The sequence below is a fragment of the Camelus bactrianus genome, chromosome 9 (genome assembly GCF_048773025.1).
Source record: "Camelus bactrianus isolate YW-2024 breed Bactrian camel chromosome 9, ASM4877302v1, whole genome shotgun sequence".
Lineage (NCBI taxonomy): Eukaryota > Metazoa > Chordata > Mammalia > Artiodactyla > Camelidae > Camelus > Camelus bactrianus.
In genome coordinates this window covers 44611817-44623626 of record NC_133547.1, presented here as the reverse complement: position 1 = coordinate 44623626, position 11810 = coordinate 44611817, and the positions used below count along the sequence as shown (strand labels likewise).

Below are 11810 nucleotides of genomic sequence, written 5' to 3'. Positions count from 1 at the left end.
GCCACTTCTCCTGCTCCTGGAGACCTATCTGTTGGAACGACATCGTGGTTTCCTTCCTGGACAAGGAAGCTTTGCTCAAAATATGCCAATCCAATGCATAATTTCTCACAGGAAGAACATTTCAAATGTGGTTGCAGTATCTCAAGAAGATATTGCAAAAGGACTGAAGATAAAAATTGCACAACAGGTGGACACTGGGTTGGAACGGGAAGCCCTGGCTTGCCTTCGTGCTGTTTTGCCTCATTGGAGTAGAGCTCAAGGTTCTTGTACAGTTTTGAGGCGTTGGCCTCACAGTTTCTGAAAGTCTCGTTTTTTCCACTCTTCACAGAAGATGTCTTCCATTGCATTAGATGGAAACTTTTGGGTGCAAAAAGAGTGGCACTGATTCCAAGGAAAGGAGCTCAGAGATGAAAGTCTGATGTGTAATGAGTCAAATCTTCAAAACACCACTGCCAAAACCAAGAGGTATCTTTTTAGCAGAAAGGTGGTAGGAAAGATTGTGGCCACTTCCAGCAGCATGGGTTGCTTCCATGTGAAGCAAGCTGCTGAATTTACAATAAGAACTGGAGCAAATATAGGAACACGTGAAGGACAAGCAGCACAGGTTCCTTAAAGAGGAAACTCTTATTGCTAATGCACTACAATCATTTGCTTACTGGTGTCTCCAGCTCAGATCTCTTTTTCCAATTTAATCCACTTGCTACCAGCTTGCAGACTGATCTTTCTATTGAATCACCACCCTAGTGTGCCGACCCTCCTAAATCATTCTAAACTTCTTAGCCGAATTTTCCCGATTTTTAGTTATTTCCATATTTCCTTGATGATTTTGTCATTTCTCTGCACCATCCATATTATTACTTCCTGAACATTGATTAAAGTGTCTCATTTATTTTGCCTCACTGTAAGCAACACTATCATTATTGTTTAAATATTTTCAATGTACATTAATCTAAACGCCTAACTTTAAGCATCCATCGCATACCACTAGAAATCATCTCGTGCGTCCCCAGGCAGCACTGCTCTTTGGGAAATGTGATTCAAGGCCTGTCCATGGCACCTACCAAGCACCCTTAATAAGCCCTGCACTCAGGCCAAAGTGGGCAATTCACCATTCCCCACACACACAGCCCACCTCCGTGTTTGTCTGCCTCTCAAATCACACTAATCATCCACGACCCAGGCCTCCAGTGCCCCCCAGCCTGAAGGAGTTTTGCCTCTGTGAACTCTCACTGCACTTGGAGCACTGGTGACTTCTCACTTTGGGTTCAGTGTAGATCTCCTTGAAATAGGAGGTTTGCATAGATGCCTTCTCCTCTTTCAGAACATCAGCAGGCTTCCTGAGACCAGAGGCCATTACCTGGTCATTTGGTAGAGTTAACACTTATCGAATGAATGTATCCCCTCACTATCTAGTCCTCTTTTGGGTAAAACACAAATCCAATGTCATTCTCCTGCTTCCCATGAAATAAAGTTCCAATAACTTAGCAGACATAAAGAGACAAGGTCCTTTACAACTTGGCCCCAAATGTCATTTTATCCAGCGCACTATCTCCCCTCTCCCAGCCACCACCCCTCCCCAACGACACACTCTGTCTCTAGCTACACCCAACTCCTTGCTATCTCTTTGGCTAGTCTCCCTTCCAGTATTAAACATACTCCTACTCTGTTTATCAAACTCCAACTCAGTCCTTAAGTGTTAGCTAAAATGGCATTTCTCCCTTGAAGCCTTTCCCAGCTCTCCTAGGTCCCTCCCTCCTCTCTATTCTCAAGTCATTCTATACATTTTTTTTATTGAAGCACTTGTCACTGATATTATAATTTCTCATTTAAATGACTGTTGCTCCCATTAGCCCATAAGCTCCCATAAGCAAGGATCTTATTCAATATCCCCAGTGCCTAGCACAGTGCCTGGCACATAGTCAGTACTCAGTACTTGAAGAGTGACCAATGCAGGGGTAAGAAAGTAGGCTCTCTAGTCAGACCTCTGGGATCTGAACCCAAGCATTGTCACTGCTTCCCTGCTTGGGCAGGTTACTTAACTCTTCCATGCCTCAGTTTCCTCATCTTTAAAATGGTAATAACTCATAGAGTTGTTCTTTCTTTTTTTTTTTTTTCTAAACTTGAATTACCCTTTTTATTCTTTTTTTTAAACATTTTTTATTGATTTATAATCATTTTACAATGTTGTGTCAAATTCCAGTGTTCAGCACAATTTTTCAGTCATTCATGGACATATACACACTCATTGTCACATTTTTTTTCTCTCTGAGTTATCATAACATTTTGTGTATATTTCCCTGTGCTATACAGTGTAATCTTGTTTATCTATTCTACAATTTTGAAATCCCAGTCTGTCCCTTCCCACCCTCCACCCCCTGGCAACCACAAGTCTGTATTCTCTGTCTGTGAGTCTATTTCTGTCCTGTATTTACGCTTTGTTTTTGTTTGTTTGTTTGTTTGTTTTTGTTTTTGTTTTTTAGATTCCACATATGAGCGATCTCATATAGTATTTTTCTTTCTCTTTCTGGCTTACTTCACTTAGAATGACATTCTCCAGGAGCATCCATGTTGCTGCAAATGGCGTTATGTTGTCAGTTTTTATGGCTGAGTAGTATTCCATTGTATAAATATACCACAGCTTCTTTATCCAGTCACCTGTTGATGGACATTTAGGCTGTTTCCATGTTTTGGCTATTGTAAATAGTGCTGCTATGAACATTGGGGTGCAGGTGTCATCCTGAAGTAGATTTCCTTCTGGATACAAGCCCAGGAGTGGGATTCCTGGGTCATATGGTAAGTCTATTCCTAGTCTTTTGAGGAATCTCCACACTGTTTTCCATAGTGGCTGCACCAAACTGCATTCCCACCAGCAGTGTAGGAGGGTTCCCCTTTCTCCACAGCCTCTCCAGCATTTGTCATTTGTGGATTTTTGAATGACGGCCATTCTGACTGGTGTGAGGTGATACCTCATTGTAGTTTTGATTTGCGTTTCTCTGATAATTAGTGATATTGAGCATTTTTTCATGTGCTTTTTGATCATTTGTATGTCTTCCTTGGAGAATCATAGAGTTGTTCTGAGGATTAAATGAGTTAAAAACTATAATGAGCTTAGAACAGAGCTCTGCACATTAAATGCTCAATAAAGTCTGTTATTTACATTATTCCCATCAAAGGCTCTGTGACCAGACGATCTCATGTAATGCTTCCATAACTGACTTGGATATGGAATGCCCCATGAATTCTCCATGTTTTTAAATGACAGCAAATTGTTGCTGCTAAACTCCTAAAAGGTCTTTAGAAGTTGGATAAAGAAGAGAGAATATGGCCAAGTGGTGAGTTCATGAGGATGGAAGCATTTCAATATACATTATTCCGGATGTGTCTGTGAAGGAGTTTCTGTATGTGATTAACATTTAAATTGGTAGACTGAGTAAAGCAGATTGCCCTCCCTAATGTGGGTGGGCCTCACCCAATCGGTTGAAGACCTGAATAGAACAAAAAGGCTGAGTAAGAGAAAACTCTTCCTGCCTGCCTTCCTTGAACTGGGATTTTGGTCTTTTTCTGCCCTCTGTCTCCAACTGAAAAATCAGATCTTCTTGGATCTTGAGTCTGCCAGCTTTTGGACTGGACCTATACCATTGGGTCTCCTGGGTCTCCAGCATCTTTCGACTTCTCAGCCTCCATAATCATGTGAGCCAGTTCATTATAATATGGATACACATACATCCTATTGGTCCTGTTTCTCTAGATAATCCTGACTATGAAGACAATCTTGCCCCTTGCTTTAGAATGTAAACGTCCTTAAGTACCTATGACTTTGCCTTCAGTCTTTTGGGGCCTCTCTTGAAACTTAGAAACAAAAAGAAAAGTCACATTAGAATAATGCCAGATTATTTATTCTGTAATTTTTGATTAATTAATTTCCTAATACAGATGATTCAAATGGGATCATCTATAAGACAAAATAAATATTCAGACTTAGAACTTACACCTGGGTTATGTTCTTCCTCCTTCCTCCAAACCCCTATAATAGTGAAAACAAACATGAGTAGGTTATTCCCATAGGGGCCTATGGAAACAATCAATCATCCTTTGAGTTTGCTCCATGATCCTGTTTCATAGTCCCTTCTCTTGCCTCATACATGCCTGCACAAGCAGGTATACACTCCTTCCTCTTACCAGAAGCTGGAAAATAATGAAAGGAAGCCATAGCTGCCTGAATGCTGCTGGGAAAACATTGTGAGAGGAGAGCTCAGCAACCTGTGACCATGGAGATGGTTTGTAATCAGCAAACCAAAGCCCTCGCCTTCCTTCCTTCTCTGGGCATCCAAGAAATGGTTGGTTTAGAAACCCTGAGCCCACAGACTATTTTCCAGCAACAACTGCATAGCAACAGGATTAATATGCTACAAACCCAGCAGTCAAAACACTGCTTATGTCCTGCTTATCAAAACCAAAGTCACGACAACAGGCACACCAGGCTTCTTTTTAACTAGCACTAGGGCAGACTTGATATCCTGAACTACCTTCTCCACTGAAACTAAAACACTGGAGAAAATGTGCAAGCCTCTTTTTAAAAACACATCGCTTAGCTGGCACAAAAGGAAGGGCATTGACAAAGGCCAAAATGAAGTGAAAGCAAGAACCTGGGGAAGGAAGCAGGTACCAAGACTACTTTTGGCCCCAAGTTTCTTTTTCAACAGCTGCAAAGGCTTAGGGTTCATGAAGTAAAGCCTGAAATCCCACTAAAGTAAGGAGTCTATTAGGTGACCCTACCCAAACCTGGTGCCCCCTCCCAAGAGCTAAACCCTCAAGGCAGGAGCAGACAGGAAATAACCCATCATGCAAAAGGAGATGTCCATATTTTGATCAGGGCAAGTAGGGGGGCATCTCCCCTGGGAACTTGTAAAGCCAGTCTTCAAATGCAACTATTGTCTGAATTAATACTCTGGGTTAGTGCCTTGAGGTAACTCGCAGAAGTCAAAGCATACCCTCTCTGGAGGAACAAAACCTCCACTGAGGACTCAAAGAATCTCCATAATTTTCCAAGGAAAAAGAAAGAAATCACACAACACACAAGGAAACAAGACAATAAAATCCAAGCAGAAAATTCCACAGACAGCAAAATCAGATTACAGTGAGTTCAAATACTGTCATTATGAGATACAGAACACAAAATCTTTCTACAACTCAGCCTTGCCTATTTCCTCCTGTCACCAAATGCAATTCCTCACCAGTGCTCTGGCTCTCAACCCCTTTCTGTTTCTTCCCAGATTTCTGCCCTTGCTTTTCTTCTTGTTCAATCTTTCTCCATAGGCACTTTACTCACGGAGTAAGAACACATCCAGATCTTTCCCATTAAGGAAGGAAGGAAAGAAGAAAGAAAACTTGCTTTCCCCTCACCTTGCTCCACCCCTCTTTTAGCTAAGCTTCCAGAGAGAGCCATCATTGAGAGTTCCCCACTGCCCATTCACTCCTAAACTGGCTTCCGCACACCCCCCACCACTATTCTGAAAAAGCTCTTACCCGGGTTGTCAACATCTTAAATGACCATAATGCCAATTCCAGTGAACTGTAATCTCATCTGTTATTGCTGAGATATTTGCACCGTGGCCATTCCCTCCTCTCAGAAACTCTTTCCTCACTTGGCCTCTATGACATCACTTCCTTCTGATTTGTTTCTTACCTCCCTGGCTATTTCTTCCCAGTCTCCTATGGCTGTTGTATCTCTGCCCACTTCCTAAAATGCTGTTGTTGTAAAGTTTCTGTTCTCAACATTTTCCACATTCTCCCTGGTCATATTATCCATTCTTAGGGCTGAACGCAGCCTTCTATGTCTGGGGCATGCATATCCTGGCAATGTAAGAAATCTTTCCAGAGGGTACTCCAGCGTGAATAGTTACAAAAGAATCAATTTCCAGATCCTCAATTTCCACGTATACTCCTTCCTAGAATCAATCTGCCTGAGAATATGCCTGTGATCAAGGTGTCTTCCCTCATAAGCTACCTCCCCCTCATCCTAAATTCAATTATAGTACATTTCTCCAGAGTTTATAGAAAAACCTCTGGGCCAGCAACTTGAAAAATTCCTGTAGGTACTGAGACCACTTACAATGACCTTAATATAGTGAATAACTTTAATATGGGTAATAAATGCTCTTGTAATTATGTGTTCAATAAAGTTGAAAAAAGACTAAATAAAGTTGTCAGCTGATTGATCATTAGAAATAGTTTTTGATGCTAGAACACTATGTGAATTGGGGTATATAATTCAGAAGGGGTTTAAAGAATTGATTGGCATTGACAACTCCTTCCATCCTCATCTACTTATTTGTATAAACAAAGTTTCTGAGCATTAATATCAAAGCAATAAAAAATATTGAGGGAATTTATGCTAAGCCCTGTGTTGTTCTAGCAATAAGGAATATTCATTCATGGATACATGAACTAGTAGAAAAAAAATCCCAACCCCACCAATCTCATTAAGAGATACATTTCCAGTAATATTTTACTTTTATGTTTAACAGTTGCTTATTTAAACTATATTTAATATTTTAATCAATTGCATACTAGGAATAATTTTAATGATAATTTAATCTAGAAGAAATTAATTAACAGCCTATGGTCTCAGGAGGAAAAATTTAATTTCTTTTAATAAATATATAACAATATTTGTTCAGATAACTATAAAAGGACATTCAGAAAAAATCATTTGATCATAAAAATGCATTACTTCAGGATTACATTTCATGGAAAAAGTGAAATGGAAACATAAGTTCAAGGAGAAAAAAGAAAGATGTAAAACTTTCACCATATGCAGCCATTATGAAAAACAGTATGGAGGTTCTTTAAAAAAATTAAAAATAGAGCTACCATATGATCCAGCAATCCCACTCCTGGGCATATATCTGCAAAAGATGGAAACTTTAATTTGAAAAGATACATGCACGCCAATGTTCACAGCAGTGCTATGTACAACAGGCAAGACATGGAAACAAGCTAAGTGTCCACTATGGATGAATGGATAAAGAAGATGTAGTGTGTGTGTGTATGTGTGTATGTATACACACACATACACATATATATATACTGCACACGCAATGGAATATTACTCAGCCATAAAAATAATAAAATATTGCCATTTACAACAACATAGATGGACCTAGAGATTATCATACTAAGTGAAGTAAGTCAACAGAGAAAGAGAAATATAAGATATCACTTACATGTGGAATCTAAAAATATGACACAAATGAATTTATTTCCAAAACAGAGACATACTCACAGACATAGAAAGCAATGGTTACCAAAGGGAAAGAGGAGTTGGGGGGGAGGAATAAATTAGTAATTTGGATAACAGACACAAAAACTGCTATATACAGAACAGATAAGCAGCAAGGATTTACCATATAACACAGGGAACAATATTCAATATCTTCAATAACCTATAATGAAAAATAATTTGAAAAAATAATATATATATATATATATATATAACTGAATCACTTTGAGGTACACTTGAAACTAACACAATATTATAAATCAACTATATAGCAATTACAAAAAAACTTCCACCATGTTAAAGAGGAGCTTGGTCATGCATTTTTAATAGATGATAAGTATATACAAATAACAAATCATTGTGTTGTACATTTAAAATTAACATAATGTATGTCAGTTATACCTCAAATCAGAATTTATTTTTAATTAAGTTTCTCATCAGTGAGAAATGTTTAAACATTGAAGAGATCATCATCTACAAGTCTTGACCAAAAATTTCATGCAGTCATTTCAAGCATCAAACCTGGTAAACAAAAAAAAGATTAACTGTAGGTAGCAGATCACACTGACATTTTGTTTCTATTGAATGCATTTAAATGAGAGATATGACCATTTTCTTTTAAAATGTCAATATTTAAAACAAATCAGAAATGACATGTTTTGCATATACTCAAACTTATAATAAATAATTTTACATATCAACTTAACAATGTGTGAGGGTAAATACTGTATAATTCCATTTATATAACATTGTAGAACAGGAAAAACTAATCTATAGTGAAAAAGATCAAAACCATAGTTATCTCTAGAAGGGGTGGGGCCATGGATGAACTGGGAAAGGGTACAAGGGGACTTTCTAGTGGTGATAATAATGTCCTATAGCTCGACAGGGTTTGGAGTTAGAAAGGCAAAAGCATTTGTCAAAAATCATCAAATGGTATAATTGGTAGGGGAGGTAATTCGTTGTTTTTTGTTTTCTGTTTTTTTTACTGGAGGTACTTGGGATTGAACCCAGGCCCTCATGCATGCTAAGCAAGTGCTCTACCACTGAGCTATACCCTCCTCAGTCAAATGGTATACTTAAAATATGAGCATTTCATTGAGATAAATTTTGTCTAAAAAAGGAGAAAAACTGTAAACAAATATTTGAATTCTAGTTAATGTTATGCATTCTGAAGAATTAAAGGGTGAAATTCATTAATGTCTAAAATTTATCTGTAAATGCATAAAAAATAAAATAGATTGACAAATGGGCAGATGTAGACATAAGTAATGTAACTAAAACAAAGTGTTTATAGTAGAATTCAAGTGATGAGTATGTGGTGTTCACTGCTCGATTATTCAACTTTTTTGTATGCTTGAAAATATTCATAATAAAATATTGGAAGAAATGTGCAAGGGAGAATATATTTTTTCATAATTATTTCAGGGAATGTGTAGACAAAAGTTTGGAGACCATTGGTTTCTTTTATTAACATTTGCTGATGGATCTTTAACGTAAACTTAGAATCCAAATCTCTCACCAGAATCCCAATTATATTTTCATCTGTCTCCCAGACCGCTTCATCTGGATTTCCCATCAGATCTAAAACTCAACAGACCCAAGTATGAATTTATTGTCTTCCTGTGTCATTTAGAAATATCATCAGCTACAAGTAACAGAAAATGAGGGATATTTTTCTTACATAACAAGAAATCCGGAGGTAAGTGGCTGCTGGTGTTGGTTCAAGAGTTCAACAATCTCCTGGCTGGAAGGCCCGCAATTCTCTTGGCCTTTCCTTGTAGTCACAGAATGTTCTACAGCTCCAGGCATCATGTCTGGGTTCAAGACGGGAAAAAAGGGAAGGGAGCAATGCCAGAGACAACTGAACCTTTTATCACGACAATTTCAGGTTTTCCAGAAACCTGCCAACAGACTTCCAATAAATCCCATTAATCAGAACTGTGTCATACAGCCACCTCTAGGTGCAAGAAACCAGGAAGCAAGTATTTAGCTTTCCTATTCTCTAAATTGGATGTAGGATTGGATGATAGGTGAGCCCACCTACAATATCTGTAACATTCTCCTCCAAACCTACTGCACCTTCTATAAGCCCTATCTCTCTTAATGGTTCCCTGATCTGCCTAGTTCCTTACCCCAGTAAGAAACCCCGGAGTCATCCTTTCCTCTCTTTCCCCCTCTATTTCTTACATCTAATCTGTCTTAATCTTGCAGCAAGTCTTGGAACATCTCTCAAATCTGAGCCTCCTTCCTATACCCACTGCCACCATCTTGGTTTAGGTTCTCATTTCTTACTTGAACTGCTATAATAGTCTCTTAATTAGTTTCAAGTCTTAACTTCAAACCAACCTCCATGCAGCCCCAATTTGACTAAAAATAGAAATCTAACCATCTTATCCCTTGCTTAGATCCTGTCTCTGGCTTTGCATAACATCTAGGTTAAAGGCTAACTTCCTTATCGTTTCATTTAATGTAGTCTCCTACCTTCATATAATAATGTACTCCTGAACACATGTTATCAGTTAGGATGCTCTAGTCCTGTCAAGGGTCAGTTTCTCTAAGACACAGCTTTGGTGGAGGCGGGCGGCTGGGGAAGTCTACACTGAAAATCTGTGTCTGTTACGTTCGGCAGGCAACCCTCTGTCTTTAACAAATGTGTGCTAAAATTGTGGTATGAAAGAACATAGATTTATATGCTATAACAGAGGTTCTGTTCCCAGAGAGTACAGAATATATAGTCACTAAGTGTATTTTGTCTTAAAGACATAATTCAACAATATGTTTAAAGTATATCATTGTTGTTCATTCAGTTCAGAGATTTACTGAATGCCTACTATGTATCAGACTCTATTCTATAATTTAGTTCTTTTCTAATAGGTCAGAGATGATAATAAGTGTTTGACTAAAGCTAAAGATTTGCCTCTTTCTGTATACCTAATGATTTCCAACTCTGCTTCTATTTTACTATTTGGGGCTTATGCTTATAACCAGAATCCATACTTTCAATTTTCTGTCTTCATTTTTATAAATAAAATTCACAAGGTATACAAACAAATGTCCAAAGACACAGATGTCGTCCAAAGACAACATGGTAGAAACTGCCTGGTTGACTGATAGAGTACAACACAGTGGTACCTAGTCTTTATAGAGTACTTACTCTGTGCCAGGCACTGTTCTAGGTACTTTACAGCTATTAATTCATGGACCTTCACAACTGCATGAAGTACGTACTGTCATCTCCATGTTGCACGTGCGGAAATGAGGCCCCAGGATAGTTTCGCGCTTTGGTCAGCTGACTGAAAGTTGTGCCCCAGCACCATCCCGACTCACCTCCCTCTGCTCCACTCAGGCTACAGCAGTTCTCATGGTCCCTCCAGGAGGCCTTGTTCTCTCCAGCCCTGTGCTTTTGCACATGCTGCCCCTTCTGCTCTTCCTCTCTGCTCAGGCTCATTCAGGACCAGCTCAGGCCCACTCTCCTCAGCGAGGCCTTCCCTGCCCAATGCCCGGGGCCAGCGGCTTCTGACCCGCACCCTGCCCAACCTCCTCACCTTGCTCTAATTATTTGCTTACAGATTTGTCTCTACCACCATAGACAGTGCTGCCAGGCCTATGATACGTACTGATGATTTTGCTGAATTAATGCATAGGCTCCCCGGATTTTACGCTTTCTCGTCGCCCCCATACTGTCTGGCACCACATATTGCAGACACTTAGTCAATGGGAGTGGGAGCCTGGTTTCCCCGCCAGCAGCCTAACGTAATAAAATAAAGCAAAACAAAACCTGCCCCCCTTTCTCCTATCTCAACATCACAACAATGCCCGAGGAATTGGATTCCTTTCCAAGCCCTCCCATCAGCGGAATCCAGCAGGACCCGGGGATCCGCTGGCCAGGAGGAGCAGGGTGAGGATCAGCCTTCTGGGTGTTTGGGAAGCCGCATCTCTCGCCTTCTCCCAGTTCTTGCCTATTAAGGTAACAGTTCTCAGAGGAGCGCGGGAGGGGCGGAGGGAGGGTCCCCTAGAAGCGGCTTCCGCGGCCTATACGCTCACAGGGCGCTGGGGAACCACAGCGCAGTCCGGGACCAGGTGCCCCCAGCTGGGTGCCCTGCAACGGGTACTGCCAGCTTCAGGGCGGCCTTGAGTCCTACTTATCTCTTCTACTGGTGGCCACCTTTTGAGGTTTCCATAGTCACCGGGGGCGCATCCTTATTTCAATCATCACCGCAGGCCTCAAATGAGTCTCTGCACAGAGAGCTGATAAAATGGGTCTCGGGTCCCCAGTGAACGCTCCTTCCTCGCAGATGCTCCGATAACCACCACGAGGGGGGCGCCTACAGGGCGCGTCGCCCTGCCTGGAGAGGGAAGGAGGCAGTCCCCCGTTCCGGGGGGAGAGCACGGGTACGTGCTCCCTCTGGCCGCTCGACCCCCACCCCGCAGCTCCCCAACCCCTGGCCGGCTTTTAGGCACCGGGTCCTCGCTGGCCCTCTCTCACCCGGTGCAGGCTCCCGCCCCGCCCCGCCCCGCCGCCCCG

The 11810-nt window shown here is 40.7% G+C and overlaps 1 long non-coding RNA gene across 3 annotated transcripts; it reads right to left on the bottom strand.

The window, feature by feature from the left end:
• Nucleotides 1-2343: 2343 nt before the first annotated feature.
• Nucleotides 2344-11720, bottom strand: LOC141578639 (uncharacterized). 3 transcript variants are annotated; one of them, XR_012509194.1, is made up of 4 exons: nt 10613-11720; nt 8967-9099; nt 7407-7804; nt 2344-6908 (listed from the first exon to the last, which is right to left on the bottom strand). It is a non-coding gene; the product is annotated as an uncharacterized LOC141578639 (long non-coding RNA). The 3 variants fall into 3 exon arrangements; XR_012509193.1 differs by adding an exon at nt 8805-8866 and having other exon boundaries at nt 2344-7804; nt 10613-11716; XR_012509192.1 differs by having other exon boundaries at nt 2344-7804; nt 10613-11711.
• Between the last annotated feature and the right edge of the window lie 90 nt (nt 11721-11810).